General features: G+C 47.6%; 1 protein-coding gene across 4 annotated transcripts in view; it reads right to left on the reverse strand.

Moving 5' to 3' along the window:
- The window catches only part of Vps13d (vacuolar protein sorting 13 homolog D), a 227,041-nt gene extending 223,595 nt beyond the window's left edge, over window positions 1–3,446 (reverse strand). For 3 of the 4 annotated variants that reach the window (XM_029539692.1, XM_029539694.1, XM_021201317.2), the window contains exon 1: window positions 3,348–3,446. The gene's annotated coding sequence lies outside the window, so the exon portion shown is untranslated. Of the gene's footprint in view, window positions 1–2,966; window positions 3,167–3,347 lie in introns of those variants that run through there. The other variant, XM_029539691.1, reaches the window with a different exon arrangement.
- Between the last annotated feature and the right edge of the window lie 5,228 nt (window positions 3,447–8,674).

Raw genomic sequence — 8,674 nt, forward strand, 5'->3', positions numbered from 1 at the left:
TACATCTCCAGCCTTATCACAAATCTTGAACAACAGTCCCATTGATGTTGACCTAATGACTATTTTAGGTCAGCAAAGACAAACACCAGAAATGCTCTGGTTACAGGTTCAGCCTTTAGATTCAGTACTAAATCACAATTGCTTGTTACAATTAGTATAATATTGTGTTTGCAGTATTATAAAAATATAGATTATTCTATTAGACACACACTTAATAGACACTCTAAAGTTTATCAGAATATTGATTGGCAATTAAAGTCAGCTGTTCTTTCTTTCATCTGCTGTTAGTATATAAACGATACATTAGCTAATATCTGTAAAAGTGTTCCCCTGGAGAGCTAAAGTCACGGCTCATTGGTTAAGAGCGCTGGCTGCTCTTCTAGAGACCCAGGTTCAATCAACTCCCAGCACCCACCTGGTAGTTCACAACCATCTGCAGCTCCAGTTCCACGGAATTTGATGCCCTCTTTGTCCTCCACAGGCACCAGGCACCCATGTGGCCCACAGGCATTCATACAGGCAAAACACTCATAATATAAAATAAATTTTAAGAAAAGTTTTGCCTAAAGTTACACAGATAATTTTACTATTACAGTTAGGTTGAGGGGCATCCAAATAGCTCAGAGGGAAAAGGCACCTGCTAGCAACCTGAGAGCTTGAATCCCATCCCTAAGTCCCTAAGCAGGAGAACTGGCTTCAGAAAGCTGCCCTCTAACCTCCACTTGCATGCTGTGGTGTGGGCTCACCCGCCCTCAGACCCGAATGCATATATGCACACAAAAATAAACATAAGTGAGCATGAGAAAGACTGAGACAAAAAAACAAAGTTTAAGAGAGAGGCAAGAACGGTGGTGCAGGCCTTTATCTCAGTACTGGCAGGCAGAAGCAGGTGGATCTGTGAGTTTAAGGGCAGCCTGGTCTACAGAGCAGTTCCAGAACAGCCGGGGGCTATATACCCTGTCTCAAAACAAAAGTTTAGCTGGGTTCTCAGATCACTGGTCTAGTGGACTCCAGTAAGGACTCTGAGCTGTAAATCTTGCTCCTAGGCCATCAAGTTGGTCACCAGCCGCCACACCAGCCATTCCAGATTTCCTGTGGCATGTGTCCCACTTGGAACCAGACTATTTTCAGGATCATTTCCAAGGACTTTGCCCCATGACTAGTGATTTATCTTACTGCCAGGAGATACACTCACCCTAAGGAAAAAGCTAACAACACAAGACAGACCCAAAACAAGAGCCCCCCACCAAAGTTGACCCAGCCTCAAGGGGAGACGGATATTTACTTGTTAGTAATATCTAACACTTCCATGCAGGACATAATTATAATCAGGGACAGTTAAAAAATCAATTATCTCTTCAGGGTGATGACCTACACCTTTAATTCCAGCACAACGGAAGAAGAGGCAGGCAGTCTCTGAATGGAAGGCCAATCATCTCATCTACATAGGGAGTTCCAGGCCAGCCAGAGCTACAATTGAGACCCTGTCTCAATAACACTACTATTGAAACATTTTGCAGAAAATGCACCTTATTGTCTTATTTCTTTCATAAGATTTGGGGCGGGGAGGGGAAGGTTATGCTCCAGACATAAAGCCAAGAATCTGGGGGAGACTCCTCAGCATTTGCTTTAAAGGTCACAAAAACAATTTTTTTTTTTTTATTTTAATCAAAAATGCTTCACAGTAGCCGGGCGTGGTGGCGCACGCCTTTAATCCCGGCACTCAGGAGGCAGAGGCAGGCGGAGTTCTGAGTTCAAGGCCAGCCTGGTCTACAGAGTTAGTTCCAGGACAGCCAAGGCTATACAGAGAAACCCTGTCAGGAAGAAAAACAAACAAATAAAAAAAAGCTTCACAGTGTAAATAAAAGAGACATTTCTCTATTGTCATTTTAACAATAAACTTGTATTAAAAACACAATGTGAAACTGACTACCTTTGTTTACTATGTGAGCCTCAAACAGTCCTGGGCACCAAGCCAAAGCTAAAGTAATCTTTATTTTTGTTATTGCCATTAATTTCGGCCCTAAAAGCCAACTCTCCCTAAAATGCCAACTCCAGGACGTTTTCCCAGTAAAGAGAAACTACTGTCAGGCTAGCATGATGTCTCAGAGGGTGAAGGAAACTGCTACCAAGACTGAGTTTAAACCCCAGAACCTATATGGTTAAAAAGAGACTACAGGCTCCCACAGGTGGTCTTCTGACAGCTGCTCTACCCCAGTCCCCAACCCACGCACATAAAATAAGTGTAAAATAAATTTACTTTTCCAGGAAACTATTGTCGTTTTGTACCCATGTTCTGGCCCTACGATACTTATTCTCAATGTAGAAGAACACAAAGTACACATTTAAAAGTCATGAGCTGTTAGCGCCCTAAGATGTTCTTCTGCTCCGTGTGAGGCCCAAGCCAGAAAGCATCCATTAGCTCTGCTGAGCATCTAGAGCAGGCTTGAGGCCACTTCAAGGATTCCCTTAAGGAATCTGGTTTCAGGAAGGTCCGCCAGACTGGCCCGAATCCCAGAGTATTTATATGCTCGGGTCCATCAGGACTTCTAGGCAGCTGCCCGGCAATAAACCCCACCTGGCTTCCCCTATCTGGTGTGGCAGGTGACACTGAGGGATCTGGGTTCAGCCCACAGGCTGGGCAGACAGCCGGACATGACCTTGAGCCAGGCCCCACCCGAGAAGCGGCCAGGCCGGGGAATAGGAAGCATTGGCAATTGGACCTGGAGAATCCCTCTGCCAGGCAGCTAGGGCTGAGTGCTGAGGGAGTCCAGGAGCTCTGCCACAAGGGGACAACTCCAAGTGTGTGTCAGGCCGGGGGGCTCCCCAGGAACGCAAAGCTTCCCTGGCCTTTCCATATCTCCGGTCTGCTGTCAGAACCCCAAGCCTGGCAGCAACAGGGGACAGAGCCACCAAGCCTAGAGAAGATGGCTCTCTCGGGGTAAGAGAGGCGAAGGGTCCCCTACCTGGAGGAAGAGTGGGGAAGAGAGGGATCCCGGGGACAAGCCTGATGTCCCCACCCAGAGGTGACCCCAGAGGGGATGGAGGCACTGAGGGAAGGGACGCCGCCCCACTAGGGGTGTGCTGAAAAGACACTCGCACGTTGGAATCAAGCCTCGGGAGAAGGGACACCCAAAATCCAGTGGTGTCTCCAGGCTGCAGGGACCGGTGCCCCGAGCCCGGGCCTGAAGTGCCAGCGACTCTCGGGCTCCGGGGTCCCCGCGAGGGCGCCCGGGCTCCGGGAGAGGCCGGCTGCCGCGGACCCCGAGTCGGGCCGTCGGAGCACAACCGGGTCGATCGCGTGGCCGCTTTCCTTGAGGTCCTCCGCCCTGACCGCCGCCCCCTACCTGTCGCTGTAGCTGTAGCTACCGCTGTCGCTGTCGCTGTCGCTGTCGCTGCCGCCCAAGGCTGGTTCTGCGAGGTGCTTCCTCTCCGCCACTCCTCAATGGCGGGGACTAGAGCGCTAGACTCGACCAATCGAGTGGCTACGTGCCTGGGCCTGGCCAGCAGAGCACCGAGCCGTCGATGGGGCGTCCCCTAGCGTCAGCAGCCGTTCCTATAAGGGCTGCTGCGGGTGCCTCCCAGGATGCTGGGGGCTTAATGAGCAACAGCTCAATCAGCCCCATTTTACAGATGGGCAAACTGAGAGCCGGGGCAGTGTAGGGATATAAATCAACCTAGTTCAAACACTATCGTGCCTCCAAAAACGCTCTGCTTTCCGTCTACCTTTTTATCCCACCACCAACAATGACCCCTTGACTGCCACTGAAGTCTGTAATTCAAACCATGCCTTTTCCTGCTTAAACCGCTCTCCCCACTACACTTGTATTAAAATTCACCTCCTGGGCTGTCAAGATAGCTCAGCTGGAACAGGACCTTGCAGCCAAGCCAGATGACCAATTCCCAGCTCCCATGTGGTGGACGGAGAGAACTGATTCACCCAAGCTGTCCTCTGACCTCCAGGTGTGCCCGCCCACGTATACACACATAAAGCCAGGCATGGTGGTGCACACTTGTAAGCATACACACCGAGCCCAGGGCTCAGGGGGTAGAGAAAGGAAGATGAGGTGTCTAAGGTCATTCTCAAGATACATAATGAATTGGGGGGCAATCTGGGCTACATGAGGCTGTCTCAAAAAAAAAAAAAAAAAAAAAAAAAAAAAAAAAAAAAAAAAAAAAAAAAAAAACAAGTAAAAAATAAAAACCCTCTGTCCTGAGCCACACTAAAACTTTTCTGGTCTTATTCCCTTTCTATGGCTTTCTCTGGTCCACTTGACTCCCAGAATGCTTCAGTTCCTGCCTCAGGTCCTTTGCGTCTGTCATTCTCTCTACTTTCTCCTAGATTAGTGCTGTCCAATAGAAGTATAATGCCGGCCACATAGACTCGTTCGTTACTTGCCGTATTAAAAGAGGTGAGCCTGGAAGGTATAGCTCAGTAGTAGAGTCCGTGTGTGATGCTGGATTCAGTCCCTAGGACCAAAGACAGTAAGGTGGGGGGAGAGATGAGGAGAAAATTGTTTAGTGATTTAGTCACTCTGGTGACCCAAAATACTCTGATCACAACATACAACCAACAGCAAACCAAACTTGTTTGTGTTGATTTCTGAGATCGAGTCTCTGCATATAGCTCAGGTGGGCCTCAAACTCAAGATCCTCCTCCTGCCTCAGCCCCCTGATCGGTGCCTGATGTGCGCCATCGCACCTGGCAGAGAGATGGTTAGTAAGATATATTAGCGCTGTTTTACTGAAGATTTTAGAAATCCAGGAATATTTTATACTGTGTCATCTCTCAGGACAAACCAGAGACTTTGAGTACTGGCTGAGCAATTGGAAGTGCCTAGCTATGCCACAGCTCTGACCACCCCGTGTCTCCAGCTGCGATATTTCTTCATAGACCTTGATGTTTGTTTGTCTATCCAGACTGGCCTGAAACTCCCTATGGAGCTAAAACTGGAACTCCTGGCCCTTCTGACTCCACCTCTGAAGGGCTGGAACTGCCATGTGAGCCTTTAGGACCAGCTCTTCACAGGGCTTAATGCTGATTGAAATGCTATCTGTGTTTGTCTATTCCTGCATTACCTTTCCTAACCCTGACTCTAAAGCAGATACTTCTGTCTTGACGCCAGTGTTTCCCCAGCAAACATTGTCTGAGCTCCAGGTGATGGTACACACTTGCAAACCCGGCGCTTGAGAGGTGGAGACAGGGGAGGTAGGAGGTCAAGACCCTCCTCAGTTATATAGCCAGTTTGAGAGCAGCCTTGTACTACATGAGACCCTACCAGGAGGGAAGGGAGGAAAAGGAAGAAGAAAGGAGGGAAGAGAAGGGGAGGAGATTGGGGGGGGGGGGAATTCCCAAGTGTATTCATTGGACTAGTGACAACCAAGGGTATGGATGAGATGTGCCTTTGAGTGTGTCTGCCAGGGCATTTTCAGAGGGCATTAAATGAGGAGTTCCATGGATGTAAAAGATGAGCCGGTATCTCAGACTGAATTTTAAAAAGAGAAGAACAGCAGGCAGAGACCAGCATGGTGGTTAAAATCACTTGCTCCTCTTGCAGATGACCAGGGGTTTAGCTCTCTCAGTGCCCATATCAGGTGGCTCACAGCCACCTGTAAATCCAATTCCAGAGAATCCATCCAACACCATTTTCTGACTTCTAAAAATGGTTCACAGACAAGCTGGTGCACATACCTGCATGTAAATAAAAATTCATTTTAAAAAAAAAACTTAATGGGTGGCAGATGCCTTTAATCCCAACACTTGGGAGGCAGAAGCAGGCGGATTTCTGAGTTCAAGGCCAGCCTGATCTACAGAGTGAGTTCCAGGACAGCTAGGGCTATACAGAGAAACCCTGTCTCAAAAAACCAATGAATAAATAAATAAATAAAAAGATGCTACTTGTCTGGTATTTGGTTACAGTGATGCAAAAAGGTAACAAATAATGATGAATGAATGAATGAATGAATACTCTTCCACTGTCCCCAAAGCAGCAAGAGTGGCATGTAAGGTTTACATACAAGCGGAAGACGCAGAAAGCTGAATGGCAAGGCTGTAGCAACATGTTCACCATGGTAATTACCCAGCCTCATAATGCAGCACTGATGTGGGTGACTGCAAGACTGTGCGCTGACTCAGTCCTAAGTGAGGCCTGGATTCCCAGGGAGGTAAGATCTGGCTCTTAGCATCTCAAAAGACAGGTCTCCCTCAGCAGCTAAGATGCTCCAAAAGGAATGCAGAAGGCAGGCAGCCCTTCAGCCTAGAAGCCTAGGTTGGTCAGCACAGGTGTGGCTCTATCTGAGGAACACTTTTTAAATGCAGCTGTGGGGACTCAGAGAGAGACTCATTAGGAGAGCTCTTGATTAGCATTTGCTAATAAAAAGAAAATAAATAAATATTATAACTTGTTCCAGGGGGTATTTAACCACAGTGATGCAAAAAGTGATGCTCTCTTCTGACCTCTGAAGACACCAGGCACGCACACATGCCTGATGCACATGCATCCATTAGGAAAGACACTTATGCACATGAAACATGAATGTTCTTTAAAAAGTCTTTGAGACCTCAGTTCCCACCCCACTCACCATAAATCTCTATGTCAGCACAGGCGTGTGTGTGTGTGTGTGTGTGTGTGTGTGTGTGTGTGAGAGAGAGAGAGAGAGAGAGAGAGAGAGAGAGAGAGAGAGAGAGAGAGAGGCTGTAGACCAGGCTGGCCTAGAACTCACAGATCCACTTTGTCTCAGCTTCCAGAGTACTGGAACTAAAGGTGTGTGCACACTCAAGATCTTGACTGTGTCTTATCGTCTGTGACTAGTGCTGTCAAGTAAACAGGAGCTCAGGCTGCAGAGATGGCTTTAAATTGTCAAGTAGCCCAATGAGAATGAGAGAAAAGAAAAGCATGAAATTCACGTTAAAATTTGTATTGACTCCAATGTGTTCAAAACATAATTTTAATGTGTAAGCAGTGTGAAGTTGACCCAGGATATGTATCCTGGATATACAACACCTCATGCTGACTCTTATTTGCAGTCTCAGGTTGGGCCTACTTGCTTCTGATGCTCAAGCACATCCTGTGCCTGGCAGCCATGGTGTTTAGAAGCACGTGATCAAAGTCTATAGTGAAAATGTAGATGGCATAGAGAAGGGTGTCACTGTCACCCTCAAAATAGAAAGAAAACAACAACCACAACAACAACAAAAACCCAAATGGCAGAGAGTAGCCCTTGGGTCAGAGTGAAGGATCTGAGCTCTGGAGAGCAGGTACCATTCCAAGTTCTCAGGACAATTCATGGTGGTGCTGGGGCACAGTCACCTTTAGTTTAGACCCTCTGCAAACTCAACCTGACCTCTCAGCTTTCTAAACGATGCTCTGAATGCTGATTTCTGAACATGGAGTCAAGGTCAGACAGAGAAGTTTTCCCTTGGCGCCCAAGCTTCACTGGCTCTCGTTTTTGTTTTTTGGGTTTTTTCCTTATGGTTAAGTCTTTATTATTATTATTATTATTATTATTATTATTATTATTATTATTAGATATTTTGTCTATGTTTCAAATGTTATCCCCTCTCCTGGTTTCTCCTCCGAAAACCCCCTATCCCCCTTCCCCCTGCCCCTGCTCACCAACCCACCCACTGGCTTTCTTAGGCAATTCTAAGGAACTGGCTATCAGGAGCATCCCAGATTCAACAGCTTGCTACAAGCACCCAGCCTGCTCCTGGCCTGGCCTCCTAGTCCTCCTCTGCAAAGCAGACAGTGGACTGCTTCCTTTCTCCCAGAACAGTCTCCCAGATGAAGTTATGCAAGCCGCAAGCCTGGTTTCCCAACTGTAAGAGCAAGCCACACTAGAACGGTTCCCACGCTCCTGTGTCATCTGAGAGTAAAACTTCCTGTGCTGAGTGTCTAAGGCCATCCTCCCCAGCCTCAGATCTGTCTAACCCCATACTCCTGAAGCATCTCACCTCCCTGCTTCACTAAAGCACACCAGCACTTCGGTCATCCTACCCAGCCCCCGCCCAGTGGCCCCCGGCCCCTTTGCCTCATTATATGTTTCTTCCTCTTGTATTTCTGACCACATGTGTTCCTGACCACAGCTCTAGGAAGAGACAAGGCTGCCCTTTGTGGCTTTTCCAGCACCTACAGGGAAGCCTGACACAAACTAAGCACTTACTGTGGGCCAGGCAGTGTTTGAAGCATTCTACAGCTAGGAACAGAAGCCACCCCTCCCTCAAAGGGAGGTATTTTCTTAACCCCATATTCCAGATAGGAAGAAACAGGCATCACTTGCCTGAGATCAATCACACAGACAGGAAGTGAATGGAATTGCCATATCCTGAGTAGTTATGGGGTGAGCTACAAAAACTAAAGAGCAAGCAGACACTCCCTCCCCTCTTTAGCCAGCCTGTTTGCTCTGTTGTAAAGAAAAGAACAGGAGATGCACCTGGTCTTCTGTTATTGGTGACTTCAGCCAGAAGGCTGCCTCAGTTGCTCCAATTGCACCTTCTTGTACTTAATCATCTGATGCTTCCACCCTTGTCTGGAATGGTGTAATGGTGTGAGTCATAGCTAGGTCCCTGAGGCTCCATCCTTAGTCTATATCTTAGTCTATATTCAATGCCCAGTGGTTAAAGCTCTCTCTCTCTCTCTCTCTCTCTCTCTCTCTCTCTCTCTCTCTCTCTCTC

The sequence above is a fragment of the Mus pahari genome, chromosome 6 (genome assembly GCF_900095145.1).
Source record: "Mus pahari chromosome 6, PAHARI_EIJ_v1.1, whole genome shotgun sequence".
NCBI classification, from domain to species: Eukaryota; Metazoa; Chordata; class Mammalia; order Rodentia; family Muridae; genus Mus; species Mus pahari.